Source organism: Nicotiana tabacum, chromosome 16 (assembly GCF_000715075.1).
Source record: "Nicotiana tabacum cultivar K326 chromosome 16, ASM71507v2, whole genome shotgun sequence".
NCBI classification, from domain to species: Eukaryota; Viridiplantae; Streptophyta; class Magnoliopsida; order Solanales; family Solanaceae; genus Nicotiana; species Nicotiana tabacum.
Window position 1 is genome coordinate 57,598,865 of NC_134095.1, and position 22,674 is coordinate 57,621,538.

Below are 22,674 nucleotides of genomic sequence, written 5' to 3' on the forward strand. Positions count from 1 at the left end.
TTTTCACATCTAAAAGAACTTGCATTTATTAAATTAATTTTTTGTAGGTTGCACTTATTTTTAGAATTCTCTAGAGACCGTTTTGCCACCGTATGGTAATCCAGTCTGTGGCGGATCTAGTGTGTTGTTAATGGGTTCCCAAAAATCCAGTGATTTTGTATAAACGCTGTTTTTCTATTAAAAAATCCACTAAATATTTAATGAATCAAGTTATTAATTATAGTAGAAACCCATAAATTTTCAAATTCTGGATCTGTCTCTGACTCCAATACATCCAAATGTTGGAATATATCCCAAGAACATGAATCACCCTGAAGATGGAGCAATTAGCAGGTTGAATGAGTCATCCTACATCCTGAAGTAAATACCACCATATTTCCCGTTAAGCTGAAGAGAACAAGGGAACTCCATCGCACAACCCCCCCCCCCCCCCCCGCCAACTCATGTCATGGGGGTGATGATCTTAATAGAGAATTTGGACTTTAGTCATGGTCAACTTAATAGGTTTTTCATTTGTAAATATGAAAATTACTTCTTTTATATTAAGAAACAAATGAAATTAATATTTTTAAGAAGGAATTGCATCTCTATTATTAACGACAATAGTACAAATGTCATTTTTTCATGGGGGAATGACATCATTTCCTAGAGTAAATTTAATAGAGTAATATTTTTTATTTAGACAATAACACCCTTTCTATTAAAGTTGCATAAGTAAAATAACATCTTTGATAAAGGAATTACACCAATTCAGAATAAGAAAAACAGAAGAAAAAAAAATCACTTAGCTAAATTAAACCCCATAAGTAAATGTAAAATTAGATAAATTACCAAAATTACTGAAAATCAAAACCATAATTCATGATGTCTCTATGCAATGCGTACGAAATTTGTACAATTTAAAAGTAAAAAGATTTAACCTGAATACAACCTTAAAAATAACAAAAATTTATGCTATAATAAACAGAAGAAATTATAAAAATTGAATGTGATTTCAATCTAAAATCCTCATCGAGACCCCAGTTTCTAGTTTTGAAAGAAGGAAATTCAAATATTTCAGAAGAGCAATACTTAAATTTACCATATTGGGTGTTTACACTGAATCGTCATAAACTAATATTAGAATGTATATCAATTAGCTATGGTTTATTATTAACTATATTTCTGAATACACGTGTTATGTATCTATTCGTTTGGTGTGCGGGTAAGTATTTACGACTTTGGAATATGAGTTATATACGCAAGAAAAGCTTGCAAAATGTCTCTCCAACCATGGCAACTTTGTCTATTTGAGATGGTATGTGGTAGGATTAAATATTTAATCTTGTTTAAGAAAATTTCAGCATATCCCATTAATATTAAAATACAACAAGAAAAGGATTATATCCAAACCACGAGGAATAACATAAAACATATCCCATTAGGGTAACATATATGTTGAGACAAAGCTAAAGAAATAGCTTGTAACTATTGGATTTTAAGTAGGAATATACAAAGAAAAAGAGAATTAAAGAACATACTACGAAAGACTAAGGCTTTATTAATATCAACTTTAGAATTAGCTAAACAAATAAAAGAATCAGATTTAAAAATAAATATAGAACCAAGTTATATAGTAAAACGTAGTATTAGCTCAGAAACCATATCAGCTTTAGAGTGGGAAATACAATATATAGAAGGAGAAATATATTCAGAAAATCAAAGAATAAAATTCTTTAAGAACCGAAAAATTTGGATACCATTAGGTTAAAAAATAGATAAACTAAAGAACTTAGAATATTTAAATTTAAAAATATATCCAGAAAAGAAGTATAGAATATTAAAAGACAATACGGTAATTAAGTGTAATTTTAGTAGTGGAGAACATATATTACATACCGAAGATAAACAATATAGTACTTTAGTAGATATAATAATCAACTTTGGAGAAAAAATCCAGGAAAATAATAAAAACATAATAAGAACACTAGAACTAGTAGAAGTATTACAAACAAAACAAAGAAAGACTTTAGAAAAATTAGAACAAAATTTGGATTTCCTAAAATCACAAGAACTAGAAATAGACAGAAAAATACAATTTTTGAACAATAAGTTTAATCTAGAAAAAATACCTAAGGAAGACGAAATAGAAAAATTAAATAAAACAATTACATAAAAGCTTAAAGAATTAGAAATACAAACAACCAAATTAGTAGAAAAAATAACACACCAAGTAGAAGTATTAAAAAGTGAGATAAATACCTTAAAAGAAAAGATAGACACAATAAAAGAAATCGTTTTTTCATGAGTGAGTTACAACTAGAACTAGATCTAGTATATGAAGAAGCATTAAAGTTCACAGAAAGAATTCAACCTAATCCATAGGGAGTGACTAGTTATACTCCCCAGGGGAAAGCAGATCAAACAATAATAAAACAGAATAATACTCTAATAGTATTACTTTTAGAAATTAATAAAAATCTAGATAAAATTATTAAAGAAAAGGAGATAAAGACTGAAATCTCAAAGTAGACGATTTAATAGAACAATTAAAAAGAGTTGAAATAACACCACAAAAAGATAAAATTAAAATAAGAAAACCACAAAAATGGACCTTTTTTCCAGGTGGGTCAAGAACAACAAACCAAGAAAGATCACGAATAAGTTTTTCAGATAATAGAATAGGTAATAATATGTTAGCCAGAATTGTAACTAGAAAAAGACAAGAAGAAAATTAGAAATTAGACGAAATAATAGATATAGACAAAGATATACAAATCTTTCAACAAATCAACTAAGGTTACTCAATCCGAGAATACTATATAATACAGGATATTTTTCAAATAACTCTCAACTATATAGACATTATAGAGAAGAGCAATTATCAGCTATAGGAAATAAGGTTGCAATATTAAATTTAATTAATCCAGAATCAGTACGATAAATTAAAAATTATAAAAAGAATTTAATGCATATGGAAATAATAGTAATCGGATTAAAAGAACTAACTAGAAAGAATTTAGGAACTAAAGTACTCATAGTAGTATATGATGATAGATGGTCAGATCAAAAGAAATCTATAATAGGTTTAACAGAAGCAAACATGACAAATAATGGAGGAATATTGTATATTATCCCAAATTTCATGATAAATCTAGCAGAAGTTGGAAAAAATATCAAAAAGGAATACAAACTAAGGGATATGAAGAAATGAATAATAGAAATAATTTACTGATATGTGTAGGCTTCATAGGAAAAATGGCATCAAATAGTAATACAAAATTTAAAATTAAAGTAGACGAAGTAGTCGAAGTAATGGGAAATAAAGGGATAAAATTAATAAAACTTATTAAGATAAACCCAGAAGAATATGTTGGATTAGAATGGAATCTAGAAGATTTCGTAAAGCCAAAAATATTCAAACGAGAATCTCATTTAATGTATACAAACTCTAAAGGAGAAACATCAATTAGGTTTACCAATTATAACTATTCTACCCAAAAATAAATAGACGATGGAACTGAAAGTACGATGGAAGATAATGATACTGAATTTATGAATATTGAAATAATACAAGACGAATTCGAAGTAGACATAGCATTAGAAAAATCAAGAAGGCTAGTTAAAGAAAATAGAAATAAGACTTTCCAATGTAAAGGATGTAAACTTGGAAAATTAAATTTAAGCAAAGTAGAAGAGCATTTTAAGAAATGTGAATTAAGAATAGATAATTGGGGATATGGAAAAGAAAATATTTCACAAAAAATCAGATAAATTCGATCAAATTTTTGAAGAGATACAAGATAATTATGAAGAAACAGAGACAGAATCTCTAATAAGTTTAAAATAATTAATGGAATCAACTAGTTCTAGCCCAAGCCCATTTCAGAGAACAACTTATCAAAGTACCATAGATACTAGCACAGGAAATGTACCTAGAAAAAGAGTATATAGAATAGATCAAGAAACAGAAATAGAAAATGTAAAACCATCAGGAAAAAGAATGCCTATAGAAGAACCTATAAGACTACAGGAAGGAGGAAGTAAGGGTAAAATATTAAATACAGCAGCTCATGATCCACAAATGTGGAACTCAGTAATAGACCTATGGAAAGGAATAATAGTAGCAGACTTTATAAAAACTTATAATGACACAGACGTATAAACAATGTATAAATATATGGAGACCTTCTTAGGAGAATCAACAAAGGGCTTATGGGAAGCCTATAAATCAGAATTTCCACAAGATTTTTAAATGTTAATAGCAATGGGACCAAATCCTTATAATTTTACAAATAAAATACATAGCTTGATCACAGGCGAAGATCCAAATAGTGGATTAGTAGTGTTACAAAAAAACGCTTTAATAAAATTAGAACAATTAAGTATAAGCAGTTGGTTTCATATAAAAAAGTTTTTAAATGATTATTTTTATTATTGTACTATTAGTGAAAATGCTTTTGATCAAGATCTAGGTAAAAAGTTATTTAATAAACTACCAGGAGTCTTAGGAGGAGAAATAGAAGAACGATGGTATAAAAAAGAAGGTGTAATACAAAATCCACATGCAAAATGTCTATAGGGCACAAAGTACAACATATAATGGAAATACTCAAGAAAAATGTACCAATTTACAGATACAAAAACAACTAAAACAGAACAATATGAGTTTCGGTAGATCAACTGTGTATACAACGCAAAGTTATGACAAAAATGAATATAGAAAGAAGAAATATAGAAAATATAAACCTCAATACAACAAGGGATACAACAGAAAAAATTATTATCTTAGAAAATCATCAGTTAAAAAACTCTACCTAGATAGGGATAGACATGTTAGAAAGTATAGAACAGATACGAACTATAAAAACAAACTAGAATGTTTTACTTGTGGTAGTGTAGAACACTTAGCAAATACGTGCTCAAACAGAATTAATAATAAAATAAGAAATTCACAGTTAATAGAAGATTTTCAAGAAATCCTAATAAATGTAGACGAATATATGTGAGATAACGAAAGTATATACTCTATAGTAAGCGTAGATATAGAAGAAAAGAGAACAGAAAATGAAAAAAGAAAAAGAGAAATTAGAAGATATAAAAAAAAGAGAAATTAGAAGATATAAAAGAAAACATAACGAAGAAGAATTAATGAGTATAGAAAATTGTGATGCGCTTATATGTAATGAAGATAAAAAAACTTAGTACAATAAAGATTTTAGCAAGAACCAAAATAGAAAATTATGAAATAGAAATATTAGCCCTAATAGATTCCGGATGCACAAGATGTATAATAAATAAAAAGATAGTTCCTCCAAATCTAATTAAAACCTTAGATAAACCAGTTGCAGCTATGCAAACGGAACTCATAATATATACAGACATTACGTAGATAAATCACATATCAGCTTTAAAAATACATGTTTAGATTTCTACAAACCCAGCTACAAGGTAGACAAAATCTGGGTAAGGGACTTAAACATAAATGTAGACTTTGTATTAGGACTAAGTTTCATATTACATAATAATGGTAGCTGCCTACTCAGTAGAGATGGAGTAATATTCTTTAAAAACATTACACAAACACCCGTACAAACAATAGAAACTGCAACCAAGATAAGAACACGACTAAACGTAAGCCAGAAAAACCTGCAAGAAGATTAAAAAAAATGTTGTAAAAAGTGTAAAGATAAAAATACATGCTGTAAGATTAAATAAGAATCTAAAACCTTAATACTAAAAGAAAATGAAGATAGAGATATATTAGAAAAAGACTATACTTTAATAGATATTGAAACAGAATTATACAATTCTAAAACAAGACTACAAAAAATAGGAATAATAAAGAACGAAAAGGATCTAGATAATATAATAAAAATATTAGATGAAATAGAAATAATAGGAGAAAACCCTTTAAAACACTGGGAAAATAATAAATTTATGTGTAAACTAGATATAACTAATCCAGAATATATAATTAAAACAGCCTCAATAGAAGCTACAAATGAAGATCTAGAAGACTTCAAAATTCAACTTGAAGAACTTATAAATTTAGGAGTAATAAGAAGATCCACTTCTAAACACAGGTCAACAGCCTTTATGGTTAGAAACCATAGTAAGATAGTAAGAGGAAAATCAAGAATGGTAATAAACTACAAAAGGCTTAATGATAACACTAGAACAGATGGATATAAGTTACCTGATAAAACAGAACTAATAAATAGAATACAAGGAAAAAGGATATTCAACAAGTTTGACTGTAAATCAGGGTATTGGCAACTAAAGATGCATGAAGAAAACATTGAGTGGACTGCATTTACTTGTCCAGAAGGACACTTCGAATGGTTAGTAATGCCCTTCGGACTAAAAACAGCTCCACCAATTTTTCAACGGAAAATGGATAGTATATTTGGAGAATATAAGAGATTTATTTTAGTATATGTAGATGATATATTAGTATTTAGTAAAGATATTAAAGAACATTTAGGACATTTACAGACAGTATTTCGATTATTTGTAGATAATGGAATAATAATTAGTAAAAAGAAGATGGAACTATGTAAAAATTATATAAATTTTCTAGGAGTAATCCTAGGGAATGGAAAAATTAAATTACAACCCCATATAGCTAAAAAGGCCCTAGAAATGCCAGATAAATTTGATAGTACCAAAGAGCTACAAAAGTTGTTGGGTATAGTAAATTATGCGAGAAATTTTATAAGAGACTAAAGAAAAATAGCAGGACCATTATATGCTAAGACATGATCTATAGGACAAAAATATTTTAACACAGAAGATATTAAATTAGTACAAAATATTAAAGAAAGAATAAAAGATATTCCTGCTTTAATTATGCCACTAGAAACAGACTACTTGATAATAGAAACAGACGGTAGTTTTGAAGGATGGGGAGCAGTTCTAAAAGAAAAATCAAATAAATATAGTGATAAGAGTACATAAAAAATATATGCTTATCAAAGTGGTAAATATAAAGAAAAAGGAAATATGAGTAGTATAGATACAGAGATATTAGCTGTAATTTACGGATTAAATAGTTTTAAATTATATATATTAAATAAACAAGAAGTAACAATTAGAACTGATTGCGAAGTCATAGTTAAATTTCACCAGAAGATAAACGCAAAGAATAGTAGTAGAAGAAGATGGTTAAATTTTATTGATACTATATCAATATATAATGTGGTTTTTGAACATATTAAAGGAAAATATAATAATTTAGCAGATCAGTTAAGTAGGCTTAAAATTACTGTCAATTAATAAACAAGCATTTTACATGTACAATATGAGACCAAAAGTTTCCAAGACTGAAGACAAAGGGAAGGGCATTCAAGCCTCACCCTCAGACAGATACTTGCAGACAGTATTAGGTAATCTTCATTATAAGCCACATCCTTTGGGAGAATAGACTAATATGGAAAGAATAAATTTTGGAAAACATAATTTAAATATTTTTTCCACCATCAAACATATCATTTAGAGTCCTACCAGAATGTGTCATAGACAGACCTCAACGATGTTTAATTGATAACTTATGGATAGCATATAATAAAAAAGACACTAAATATTTTATAGTGTCTCTTAATGCCTTAGGACAATATTCTACAGATAAAAACCAAGATAAAAGATTTAAGTATTATGTAGTTATACATGGTAAGACAAATGGTATTTTTCAGACATGGTTAGAAGTACTAGATAAGGATATAGAAAAACTACTTTTCAAAGGCTTTAATGATTTTACTGAAGCATTAGATTATGCAAGAGGAATACTAGGACCAAACTACTATATCTCCCCAACACTCAGACAAAACCCAGAAAAACCTCTCAATACAACATCCGAAAAGACAATGACAAGATAATATTTTGTGATCATTGTTCATCAATGACAGAAGCCTTTAAACGAATAAACCAGAAAAATGAAATCCTGGCACAAGAGAAGCCAAAACTTATGGAGCAGGTAAAGGTATTGGAACACAGGGTACAAGCATTGAGATTTGAATTATCCCAGACTCAAGTTATTTCTCAAGAAGACACAGAGATGAACAGTCCAAAACAGAGTTCTCCATCTCAAACAAAAATGGATGAGAAGGGTGTGCATTTCCCAATGAATGCAGCAAGATCCACTGTATCGGATAATGATACAGCTAGTCCGGTTCAAAAGGTAACCGGTAAAGACACATCAAATCCGTTTATGGCTGTCATTTTTCCAAAAAGTGAAGATGAAGGTCCATTGAGAAGAAGACTACCCAGAACGTTAACACAGGGAGAAGCGTTAAAAAAGAAGGGTATAATTTCAAAATAAAAAAATTTAAAAAATAGAAAATATAATCAAACAGACATTAGAAAACTTTTTTCAAGAAAATGAAGAACAAGACAAACACATGGTTAAGAAACCAAGTTCAAGTCCAAGTCCAAATCCAGAAAGGATCCAAAGTTCAGGAGAAGATGATAACTATGAAGACAACCTAAATTATCAAGATGCTCAAGTTCCATATGAAAATGAGTCAGAAATGAGTTTTGATACAATAGCTATACATAATTTAGACACATAAAAGCAAAGTCTCAGTTAAACAGCAAGTAAATAACACCAAAGACAAAGGAAAAATGACAAGGCTGGTATACAGAGCAATAATGTTGGCGTACCAATGAGAAAAACAAGAGAGTAAAGAAGATGTGACAGGAAGAAATGCTAGTTGTGCTAAAAGACAAAAGTGACAAGTGACATAAAGTAAAGAAGATGTGACAGGAAGAAATGCTAGTTGTGCTAAAAGACAAAAGTGAAGTGACATAAAGTAGAGAAGATGTGGCAAGAGGTAATGTTAGTTGTGCTAAAAGACAAGTTAAAATTTTGAGTGGAAGAAAAAGTTACGAACACGAACGGAATCTCCAACCAAGCCATGTGAAGATGAGGCCCAATGAAGTACCCTACAAGACTGGACAAGATAGATTTCGAAAGAGTTTGGAATCCATTTTTCAAATCCGTTCAAAAATATAACTATAAAAGGGAGAAGAAAGCAGAAGAAAAACAAGAGAGAACAAGAAGAAAAACACTTTGAAGAAAACCCCTCCAACCAACTTTTCATCATCAACCAAAATCTTTCTCCCAAAACACTTTGTAAAATATTTCTTTATGAATACTTTAGTAGTTCCTCCTCTAAGCTTGTAAAATAAATAAGTCTTTATGCTTATGTGTGATCGTTTTTAATTCTCAAAGCTCAATAGACTTTTTCGGGTTTCCCGAAAGGGAAATCTCTCTCCTATAAGCATGTAAGTTATTCATCTTTATCTAAATTATGTTTCTGCTAGATATTACCCCTATTTATTTTAAAATTTTTTGTTATTCTGTATAGTTTTATGTTTCATGTTCATATGCTCGATTATTAGATATCACTCTTAGTATATGGTTAGCTTCCCAATTTCTTAACAATTATGATGGATTAACCTGTAAATTCCTAGGAGAAACTAGTTAAGCAAAACCCGAAAATAATTAAGAAGGGTATAAGTGTTTAACCAAGGCCGGGGTGAGGTTAAAGAAATAAGAGTTAAGAAAAGTGTTAAAATCTTTAAAAGATTGGGAAGAAGAGATGAACAAAGTGGATTAAAAAAAAAGAGTAGTAAAGGGGTAATCTCAGTTCATAATTTAAATAATATGGTAACTATACAAGTCTATAGAATAAGAGAGAGAGTACCGAGTAGAATTTTCACAACATAAGAGTTTAATTGCAAAAAATAATTTTATTGTTAATGTCCAAAAATCGTAATAACTATACAAATCCAGAAAGGTTTGCTAGGAGTCTTACTCAAAGTTTGGAAGAATTTATATTAGACATAGAAACCGGATTTTATTCGATAGTAGATTTGGCCGTACATTTTATATATCTACAATACAATAGTAGTATTTGTTCAGATATATATAGAAAACAACTGCATTTAATATTGTTAATATTATCCTACCATCAGTCATATCATCTATACCATCTAAGAAGATGATTTTAATTTTTAACCCTAACTTTAGACGCGTCTTCTAAAGTTAGGGTTAAAAATTAAAATCGTCTTCTTAGATGGTCGCCTAAAGTTAGGGTTAAAAATATATATATATATATATATATATATATATATATATTGAAAGGCGGATCTGCCATAGGAGTATGATCCGTTTCTGGGATTTAATTGTGCTAGTGATGATCGTGGGTTTGTTTATTAACAAAAGTCAATATTTTGCACTAATTAAACATCATATCACTCTCATCACTATTACCATATCATCAGCTCTTTACTTTCCATTTTCAACTCACAAATCCCAAATATTTTGTCACTATGTCTACCTCACAACAACTTCGTGTTGGTATTCTTTCAAGTCCAGGCTTGGGCCATCTTATCCCAGCACTAGCCCTCAGCAACCGTCTTGCCACCCACCATAACGTCTCAGTCACCGTTTTCGCTATCACCTTCGGCAGCTCTGCGGCGGAAACAGAGATCCTTACATCCGCCAAAAATTCAAAGTTGATTAACATAATTGAAATACCAGCAGTAGATATCTCGAACCTCGTCGATGCCAACACAAAAATGATTACCCTACTTTGCATACTTGTACGCGAAACGTTACCTGTTGTTTAGTCTGTAATATCGGCGGAGAAGCATATTCTGGACGCTCTCATCGTTGATCTTTTTTGCCTTGAAGCCTTGCCAATTGCCAAACAATTTGGGTTACCCAACTATTTATTTATTCCTACGAATGCATGGTTTACAGCTTTGACTATATATATATATATATATATATATATATATATATATATATATATATATATTGTCCTGTTCTTGACAAAGAAATTGAGGGTGAATATGTTGATCAGGATGAACCGTTGCAAATCCCGGGTTGCAAACCGGTTCATCCGGAAGACGTTGTTGATCCTATGCTGGACGGGACGATGAGCAGTATCACGAGTACTTGAGGGTACATGGGGCCGGGTTCTGTTTGTCTGATGGAATCTTGATGGGAAGATGCTGAGACCGGCTCACTCAAAGCGCTTCGAGAAAATGAAATATTGAAAGCGATCCTGAATAATTCACCGATTTATCCAATTGGGTCGTTGATCAGATCACAGGATGAAGAAATCATAAATGAGAGTGGTGGTGGTAGGAACTTTGTCCTCAATTGGCTGGATGAACAAACTCCCGAATCAGTGTTATACATATCTTTCGGGAGTGGTGGGGCCCTCTCATTAGAACAGTTAGCTCCACTAGCTTTTGGGTTGGAGTTAAGTGAGCACAAGTTCATTTGGGTAGTGAGACCACCGTCAGAGGTTGTTGTAGACTACCTCGACGTAGACAAGGAGCGCGGTGATGGCACTCCTCAGTACTTGCCAGAAGGTTTTCTAACTCGAACGAAAAAATTTGGATTGGTTATTCAGATGTGGAGTGATCAAGGAGGAATTTTGAGCCACCCGTCAGTTGGGGGATTTTTGTCACACTGCGGATGGAATTCTTGTATTGAGAGTATAACAAATGGTGTGCCAATAATTGCATGGCCGTTGTACGCTGAACAGAGACAAAATGCAACCATGCTGACGGAGGAACTTGGTGTGGCTGTCAAGCCAAAGGTGTTGGTAGTGGAAAGGGAGGAAAATAGAGAAATTGATGAGATTGGTAATGCAATATGAAGAAGGAACGGAATTGAGGGAAAATGTGAAGAAACTTAAGATGAATGCAGAAAAAGCTACGACTGTAGGAGGCTCATCTCACAATTCATTGTGTGAAGTCCTCAAAGACATTGAGAAGAAAATCCATTGTTACAAGAAAAGCATGTCTGAGGAAACTGTCTAAATTAAAAAAGGAAAGCAAGCATGGTCAAGTTGCTTTATTAATTTAATTAATGTTTTTATTCTATAAAAAGTTCAATTTCTTTTGAATAAACATGCAAAATAGTAGCGGATTCACATTGAAAGATTGGCGTGGCATACATCGGCAAGGTTGGCAAAAATTTTATGTACATGTTGAGATTTTCTTAAACAACGTTAGATGATCTTATTGAAGATGTTATTTTACTTGTGTAAATTTATTTTAATAGAGAGTGTGATTCTCTGCAAATTTATGTTAAATATATAGGAAATGATGTACTTCCCCTAGATGAACTATTATTTTTACTTGTGATGTTAATAATAGAGGTGTGGTTCCTAATTAACTATATCAATTCTATTTGTTTCTAGTGTAAGATATGCAATTTTAATATTTGCAAATCAAAAATATATTAAGTTGACCAAGTAAACTCGAAAGAGACCAAATTTAACTGAATATATATTCCTGACAAACTCTATAATAAATACAAAGTGTACATTAAGGAATCATTTGGCTCAAGGGATTATGTGGGTTAACTCAGTATAAATTTTTGTATTAGATTTATGCCACATTTGGTTGGAGGTATTAGCTAAAATCGATATTATATTTGTACCAAAATTTTGGGATAACTTATCCATATAAACGATGGGATAAGTTTCAGATCATAGTCTTGATTTTATTCCCAAGATTATAATCCTGATTTTGAATTAATTTTGAGCCAAATGACCCCTAAAAGAAATGTGATACCCGCTACCTTTAAATCATAAATCGCCCCTGCAGGCAAGAAATGGTAATGCCTATATATTTGCGCTAAATAATAAAACAAGAAAAAAGAATATTGCATAGATCGCGCATGCTGTACATTTGTAATTAGATTTGCTCAATGTATGATGAATTATACAAGAACTAAAAAGCAAAAGTCCTCCCTGCATTTTGTATTTGATATTATTCTTGATAAAGAAATAAAAGAAGTTCATTCATCTGAATTTCTTTGTTATTCGTACAAAGTATGAAAGACAAGAAAATAAGAAAATACAGAGCAAATACTGAAATTAATTAAAGGGAATCAGAAATGCCTAATAAAGATATCTAGCAGACTTGTTTGCAATTGGGAACTAGTTTACTAATTTTTACTCAGGAAAGCGACAACGGAAAATCATAAAGTCCCAAGCTTCTTGTCTGCAGTCACAACAATACCAACAATCACTGCAATAATAATCAGTAGGACTATGAGGACCACATAAGCTCCCACAAGTAATTAAATCATTAAGTTGTGGAAGTAATTTTCTTTTGAGTCTTATAGAGTGCGATCAACATTCCTTTCAGCCATAACTTGTGTCTTGGAGAAACACATCACATCCACTGAAAAAATTCACCAGTCACAATTGCAGAATTAAGTTCTAACTGGTATAATATATAAATAACGCAAATTCAATCAACACGTATAGAAATACGCATACTATTGAAATATGTACATAATCACATGTGTAACTACATACATATTAAGAAGCACAATAACGTAAGAATATTACAATATAAAGATAAAGAGAGATGGGTACTAACTTGTGACAGCCATGAGAAGAGTAGTGAAGACCAAACTAAACTTAAGCGGCGCCATATTAGGGAAAATATTTCAAGCTTTTTGGAGCTTGTGTTTGAGTATATCATTGGTTTTCAAATGTCATTATTTATAGACCTCTTGAATGAATTGGCAGTACTTTGGCATGGACTAATAGAAAATATGATTTACCTTTGCAAAATTTGTCTTGGAAAATTAACCATTTAAAAGTATAAACAAAGAAGAAATGGTCCTGCAGTACAGCATGAGCTTTGTGTTATTAACGATATGGACATGCCGCACTTCATGCCACCACCACTATACCAAAAGCTCATAAATCAAATCTAATTGTAATTACCATTTTCAAGGTAAACAAAAGTATATCTAAGTGTATTTTTCTCAAAAGTATTTTTTTATACTTCTATTTAAAAGTAATTTTTTTCTTCTAATAGTTTTTCCAAACACTTTAACTTTGGAAAAAAATAATTTTTATTAAAAACCAAAAAGAAGTTGGGCCAAACATACTAAAATAGGTGTTACGAGTGAAATCGAGCCCTTTGGATGCCTCGGTTATCGATGAAGTAAACAGAGCAGAGATGTGACTGTAAGGAGCCGGAATCTAGGCAAGGAGCCCCTCGAATCAAGTTTCGGGCAAAACACATTCGAATCTCTAAACTTCGGAGGACGTTATCAGATAATCTAGTGCGACTAACAAAGGGCCGTGATATCCGTGCCTACTCGGATATCACGGCGTGAATCTCGGCACATACCGCCGGAAGATCAGTGATTAGTAAAATGGAAGATTTTATATTTTATAGAATTGTATTTAGAATAAGACTCCCCTATTATATAAAGGGGAGTCTGATTATTCATTAGGGGATATTGTAACACGTATACTAAGGAAATTTACTCTTATTTTCTCTAATATTCAAAGTTCTTATTGTTGTTCATCAGTTCTTCATCATTACGAGCCCGGGATCGAAGGCATGCATTACATTAAAGTAGTTACTAAGTCCAGGTTCACTCTCCACAATTGCTTTGACAATCTATCACATCCTTTATCTGTCTAATCTAACGCAATTCATCATTTGTATTGAATTAATCCGCATATCCTTAAAACCACTTATAAATTTAATTGTTATCCATTTTTTAGGATAAATTGTTTGGTGCCCACCGTAGGGCTAAGGATAATAGTGGCTACTTGATACAAATTTTCACAATACACTTTGCTTTACTCTTATTCTTTAAGATCTTTACTTCAAGAAAACTTAAAGATGTCAAACTCTCAATCTGCTCACCCAAACGTTGATGCTGAATCCGGTCACCATGGTGAGAACAACAATATAGTGCCCAACAATGAGGTCGCAGATCCAATCGACGCCAACTCCCATGTGGCCATCGACGCTAACTTGCCCACCGATCCAGAATATAGCATTCGTGGGGGAACTAGGTCGGTAGCCATGGATACGCACGACGGTGAAGGCGATGAGAACAACTTGCGGGTGATCTTCGAAATGTTACAGGCTCAACAAACAACGATAGCCTAGTTGCAAAACCAAAGCCGTGCCCCCAGCAGAGTTGAGCCCGAACCATCTCGGGAAAACACTCCCAGAAATGAATAGTCATAGAAGGGCTGAACAAAGCTGAATCCAGGACCAACCCCGAGATAATAAAGATGCTTGAGGAATTGACGAAACAGGTATAATCAGGAGAAAAGAAAATCGAAGCTAACGACAAAAAGGTGGAGACCCATAACTCTAGGGTCGATCAAAACCTAGGAGCACCACCGTCCACCGATACTAAAACGACCCGGATTCCAAGAAGTTTATCCAAAAGTCTTTCCCTCTGAGCGCATCTCCAAAGCCGATCCCTAAGAAGTTCTATATGTCTGAAATCTTGAAGTATAATGGAACGACTGACCCAAATAAACATGTGACCTCCTACAAGTGCGCTATCAAGGGGAACGACTTGGAGGATGATAAGATTGAATTCATTATGCTGAAAAGTTCAGAAAGACCTTGTCAAAAGGAGCTATGACATGGTATCACAACTTACCCCTTTAATTATATTGACTCGTTTGTTATGCTTGTGGATGCCTTTGAAAGGCGCACGCTGGGGCCATCAAGGTCGAGACCAGGAAGACAGACCTTTTCAAGGTAAAGCAAAGAGATAATGAGATGCTCAGGGAATTTGTGTCGAGGTTTCAAATGAAACAGATGGATCTGCCTCTAGTCACGGACGATTGGCTGTTTAGGCATTCATCCAGGGACTCAATCCCCAAAGCTCATTGGCTTCACAGTAGTTGAAGCAAAATTCAATATAATACCCGGTGGTAACTTAGGTCGACGTCCATAACAGGTACCAATCAAAAATTAGGGCCGAGGACGATCAGCTCGGGGCCCCTTCTGGATGAGTTTACCCCGTTAAGACTAGTGACAGATCCAAAAAAGCCGTCGATCATGAGCTAAGATTGAACAGAGATCGGTATCAACCATACAATGGAGATCAAAGGAGTAGTGGTTCCGTACACAATCCTACAAGGAATGAAAAAAGGAATGATCGAGGCCATAATAGTCGGAGACTCATGAGCAAGAACGATTTTGACATGCCACTGGGGGCTAGGGAAACACCAAGGTTATCGGAGTATAACTTCAGTGTCGATGCCGCCAGCATCGTATCTGCCATCGGACGCATCAAAGAAACCAAGTGGCCTCGACCATTACAGTCTGATCCTACCCAACGGGACCCCAACCTAAAGTCTAAATATCATGGCACTCACAACAACAGAATAGAAAATTGCCGATAGTTGAGAGAAGAAGTAGCCCAGTTATTCAACAATGGACACCTCTAAGAATTCCTAAGTGATCGAGCCAAAAATACCTTCAGGAATAGGGACGCCAACAAGCATATCGAGCAAGATGAACTTCAGCACGTCATTAACATGATCATTGGTGGAGTTGACATCCCCTAAAGGCCGATGTTAAAATGTACTAAAGTATCCATTACAAGGGAAAACCGAACTCAAGATTATGCATCGAAGGGAACCGTATCTTTCAACAATGAGGACGTTGAAGGCATCGTGAAACCACACAATGATGCACTGGTAATATCTATACTCATAAATAAATCTCGAGTTATACGTGTGTTAATTGATCCATGTAGCTCGGACAATATCATCAGATCGAGGATCGTGGAACAACTGGGTTTACAAGACCAGATAGTGCTTACAGTCTGAGTTTTAAATGGATTCAACATGGTATGCGAGACCACTAAAGGGGAGATAACCCTACTGGTAAACATCGCCGGAACCATTTAGAAAAAAAAGTTCTACTTGATCGAAGGAGATATGAGATACAATGCTTTATTTGGGAGGCTATGGATTCACAACATGAGGGAAGTACCTTCGACGCTACATCAGCGTTGAAATTTCCTACACCAGAAGGGATCAAAATAGTTTACGAGGAGCAACCGGCCACAAAAGAAATGTTCGCGGTCGATGAGGTGGTCCTGATATCTGCACTATCAACACCAAAGAACCAGAGAAACCAAATAGCAATCACTAACACCAGCCCCGACCGAACCAGAAAAGCAGGAGACATACGAGGATGACGACTACGAAGTCCCTGGGTCTTTCATAGCCCCTAACGATTCTGTTTCCACCAAGTCAACGATAAAGGAGCTGGAGCTAGTCAGGTTGATCGAGCATCTGCTCGATTGGAAGGTATACCTGGGCACTGGGCTAACTCTCGGGCTTAGGAAAAAACTCATTAAATTCCTTATAGCTAACATAGATTGCTTCGCTTGGCCCCAACTTGACATGACAGGGATCCCACCGAAAATAACCACTCACAAGCTAAGCTTGGATCCAAAGTTTCACCCGATTAAACAGAAGAGGAGGCCTCAGTTCAAAGTCAAGCATGCATTCACCAAAGACGAGGTATCCAAACTTCTTAAAATAGGCTCCATTCGGGAAGTTAAGTACCCGGATTTGTTAGCAAACATAGTGGTAGTGCCTAAAAAGGGAAATAAATCGAGAATGTGTGTAGACTATAAAGACTTGAACAAGTCATGATCCAAAGACTCTTTTTCTTTGCCTAACATCGATTGCATGATCGATACAACGGCCGGTCATGAGATACTCAACTTTCTCGATGCCTATTCCGGGTACAACCAGATCCGGATGGACCCGGGCTACCAAGAAAAGACTTCCTTCATCACTAAATATGGGACCTATTATTATAACGTAATTCCATTCGGACTAAAAAACGCTGGTTCCACTTACCAACGCTTAGTAAATTGGATGTTCGAATAGCAAATAGGGAAATCAATGGAGGTTTACATTTATGACATGTTAATTAAGTCCCTACGAGCTGGAGACCATTTGGAACATATGCAGGAAACCTTTAACATACTTAAGAAATACAATATGAAACTGAACCCGAAGAAATGTGCATTCGGAGTCGGGTCCGAGAAGTTCCTTGGATTCATGGTGTCCAACCGGGGAATCATGATCAATCCCGACAAGATCAAGGCCATAGAAGATATCACCATGGTGGACAATGTCAAGGCCTTTCAAAGGCTAATCGGGCGCATAGCCACCTTGGGTCGGTTCATTTCAAGGTCTTCCTATAAGAGCCATCGATTCTACTCATTATTGAAGAAGAAGAATGACTTCTCATGGACTACGGAGTGCCAGAAAGCTTTGGAAGAACTAAAACGGTACCTTTAGTGTCCACCTTTGCTTCATACTCGAAGGCAGAGGAATAGATATACCTGTACTTGGCAGTATCCAGGAAGCGATAAGTGGAGTCTTAGTCCGGGAAGGAGAAGGTACACATTTTACTATATATTATGTTAGCAGGACTCCAGGCAAGACCGAAACAAGATATTCGCACTTGAAAAATTGGCGTGTGTTTTGCTAAGTGCCTCCAGGAAGTTAAGGCCATATTTTCAGTGTCATCCCATATGTGTCGTGACTATGTACCCATTGAGGAATATAATGCACAAACACGAGATCTTGGGATGATTGGCCAAATGAGTCGTGGAAATTAGCGGGTACGATATTGAATATAGACCCGAACTGCCATCAAGTCTCAAATTTTGGCAAACTTCATGGCCAACTTCATGCCGGCCTTAATACCAAATGTCGAAAAAGAATTGTTGTTAACCTCGAGGACCTCCTCGGGGATCTGGACCTTATTTACGAACTGTGCATCGAACGCAAATGGGTTTGGACTCGGCATCATGTTGAAGCCGCCCTCGGGTAATGCAGTTAGGAAATCTATTAGAACTATGAAATTGACTAACAATGAGGCTGAGTATGAGGCCATGATTGAAGGTCTCAAATTGGATAAAAACCTTGGGCCGAAGTGATCGAAGCTAAATGCGATTCCCTCCTTGTGGTGAATCAAGTCAATGGGATATTCGAAGTAAATGAGGAACTAATGTGATGATACTTGGATAAACTACAAGTAACTATGCACCGATTCAAGGAATGGACCCTATAACACGTACCCCGAGATCAAAATAGTGAAGTCTATGCTCTGGCTAACTTGGGGTCGTCGGTAGACGATGACGAATTCAACTCAGGGACGGTCATACAACTCATGAAATCGGTAGTGGAAGAAGGACACGCCGAGATAAACTCGACAAGCTTAACTTGGTACTGGAGAAACAAGTATATAGATTACCTGAAGACTGGGGAGCTGCCCTCGGATCCTAAAGAGTCGAGGGATCTGCACACGAAGTTGTCCAGGTTTAGCCTGTCCGAAGATAATACCCTGTTCAAAAAAATGTTCGATGGCCTACTAGCCATATGTCTAGGATCGAGAGATACCGAATATGTTTTGAGGGAGGTTCACGAAGGCACCTGCGGGAACCATTCAGGGGCAGAATTGTCAATTTATAAGATAATCAGGGCCGGCTATTATTGGATCGACATGGAGAAAGATGCGAATGAGTTCGTGAAAAATGTGACGGTTGTCAGAAGCATGCACCAATGATCCATCAGCCTAGGGAGCTACTACATTCGGTCTTGTCACCTTGGCCATTCATGAAATGGGGAATGGACATCATCGATCCCCTGCCATGGGCACCGGTAAGGCTCAATTTATACTATTTATGACTGACTATTTTTCTAAATGGGTTGAAGCTCAGGCATTCGAAAAAGTCATGGAAAAAGAAGTTATTGATTTTATCTGGAACCATATAATATGTTGGTTCGGAATGCCGGTTGAGATCATATGTGACAATAGAAAGCAGTTCATTGACAGCAAGGTAAGCAAATCTTTCGAAAACCATAAGAACAAAAGGATTTTATCAACACCTTATCACCCTAATGGGTATGAGTAGGCGGAGTCTACAAACAAAACCATACTCCAAAACCTTAAGAAAAGGTTGATTGATGCCAAAGGAAAAAGGAAGGAAATTTTGCCCTAAGTCCTATGGGCATACCGTACGACCTCAAAATATAGTACCGGGGCCACCCCGTTTTTATTGGTCTACAGTGCCGAAGCACTAATACCGGTCGAGGTGGGAGAACCGAGTCACGGGTTCTTATATGCTATCAAAAGTCAAACGGTGAAGCCATAAGCACGAGCCTAGAACTATTGGATGAGAGGTATAAGGTCGCCCTCGTCCGGTTGGCTGCCAGAAATAGGGGATCGAAAGTTTTATAACCAAAACGCCAACCTACAGCACTTCCATGTCGGGGACTTGGTGTTAAGAAAGGTGAGAATGAACACTTGGAACCCGAATAAAGGGAAGCTGGGACCAAATTGGGAAGGTCCATATCGAATTATCGAGATTACCGGTAAAGGTTCATATAAACTCGAAGCAGGAATGGTGAGCGGCTACCGAATAACTGGAATGTAACCCCACTTAAAATGATACTACTGCTAAGGTACGACCTCATTCATTCTTGCTTGATATATATTGCGAATTGGACTAACACTTGCAGGCAACAACCAAAGGATGATGCAATTATTAGGCCTGAAAGCACGCGTTGCACTCTTTTTCCCTTGAACCAGTTTTGTCCCAAATGGGTTTTCTGGTAAGGATTTTAATGAGGAAACAGTGGATCATGCTAACTTAGAATCGAAGACCGATTTTGAATCGGAATCGATGGTTGCATCAACATTATCCGAGCCCTCTTAAAGATCGACCTCGATTACTGGGGGACATCACCATCGGGCCATGATTTTTAGCAAGGAAGGAAACTTTATGCTTAAACAATGCTAGGCTCGGTGGTTAGGATTTATTGTAAGGGTCAAACGATCAAATGAACAGTGCCCACGTAGAACGCCTAAGCCACAACACGAAACTTTTTCCCACTTATAATCTTGTATATTACGCACAGGAATGAAAGAAAATTTCTACCTTGGTGATACATATTTTGTCCCTCAAGGGCTGTCTCTATCCGGATCTAATAGATCACCCCCACTTGGGGACTGTCGTCCTAGAAGAATTCGGATGGCTTGGGATATTGAAGTTTGAAGCCACAAAAGCCTATTAAGCAGTGCCTAAACTTAAAAGGCTATGGCCACCCCCACTCGGTGACTGTCGTCCGAGACAAACTTGAATGGCTCGGGCTATCGAAGCCCGGAGATACAAATCCTATTAGGTAGTACCTGAACCTAAAAGGCTACCACCACCCTATAAATAGCTCGAAGACATCTGCAGGCCGTAATCAAAACACAAGGCCTTCAAAATTCAAAACCGGTTCAAAGGTTACCCTTGGCAAAATTATAGTCTAAAAACATCTAAACAAGCACTTTTGGGAACGCTTCCGGTCATACCGAGCCCTCACAACTTTCAAAAAAAAATTACATCGAGAACAAATCTTGTTCGAATCTCCGAACAACAACTTATTACTATGTTTTATTCTATGCTAAGGCATTTGAAATCTTTGCAATTATAAAGAGGATGCCAAAAGTAATAGACTCAAAAATTGCCAAAAGGGAAAAAAGCCTTATACACATTCCAAAAATGTCTTTACAAAGGCCAACGAAAATGGCCTCAACAAAATAAATGTACAAAGTGCAAAAATAAAGAAAAATTCCTTAGGCACCTACTCCTGATCTTCACCAAAACCCACTTCGTCAATGGATTCGTCGGTGTCTTTTCCATCCTCTAGTTCGTTGGAGCACTCAGAGCCTTCCTCGCCCTCAGGTTCAGCCAGCTTCTTGGCCTCAGCCCTGAGCCTTTTTGCCTATTCAATCTCGGTCGACAGGTCAAAACTTTGAGCATGAATCTCCTCGAGGGTCTCCTTTTGAGACAACCGCTTCATATACTAAACAGTAACATTCAGGCGGGACTGGGCTGTCTCAGCATCAGCCCTATACTGGGCCACCATCTCTTTAGCATCAGCCCAGGTTATTTTTGACACGGACCTTGCTATTTCAAGCTCCTTTCCAAGGGCATCCCGTTCAGTAATGGCCGAGCCCAGTTGAGACTGGAGGTCTTTGATTTGTCGAGCCCTTGCTTTAGCCTTCTTTTTTGCCACTCGAAGTTGGACCTCTATCGATGCCAACTGCTCCCGGGCGGTCTCATTCTCCGAAGCCACCCGGTCTATTTTTTCCTTCCAAACATTAGCCATGGCTCGTATCTCGTTCATTTCAGCCCAGAGTTGGTCGATCCAGTCAATCTTCTATTAAACCTGCAAGTTTTGGTCGTTAATCACCATGGCTAAGTTGTCACTGCTAACTTCAAAAACTTTTAGCTATTCCACCAAGTCGGCATGCTCCTTCTGAGCCACATCCAACTCGGCACGAAGACTCTTGACGACACCTTCATGTTGCTCGCTGAGAAGCTTATACATGTCTCTCTTCTCGGTGAGCTCCCTGGCCTCAGCCTCGAGCTAGTTAATCTCAGTCTGGTACTGAAGAAAGCTTTCATGATAGAGTACCAAGGCCTGCAAAAGATAAAAGAAAGAAGTCATGAGTAAAAGAACTAAGTCAAAGGATGAAAAAAGTGTAATGATGCCTTACCCGGTTCACCACCTACTGCGCCTCATTGAACAGGTACAACACGTCCACCTCATTCATTTTCGCCTGGTATTCTTCGATTACTAGGCATCGGAGATAGCTCACTACTCCAACGGGAGAAGAAAGAACCCGGGCATCCTCCGGGATGGTGATCATTATTAACCTCTTACGGTCGGGATCCATGCTCAGGGCAGGGAAGTGGTTGATTAATTTAGGGCTCGAGTTCTGCCTACCGGCCTCTAAAGATGGGTCTTTCCTCGGTACCTCCAAGTTTCCCAACCCGGAGAAGTCTTTCAGAGC

At 35.6% G+C, this 22,674-nt stretch overlaps 1 pseudogene; it reads left to right on the forward strand.

The window, feature by feature from the left end:
- Positions 1-10,146: 10,146 nt before the first annotated feature.
- Positions 10,147-12,178, forward strand: LOC107796270 (anthocyanidin 3-O-glucosyltransferase 5-like; annotated as a pseudogene).
- Positions 12,179-22,674: the final 10,496 nt, after the last annotated feature.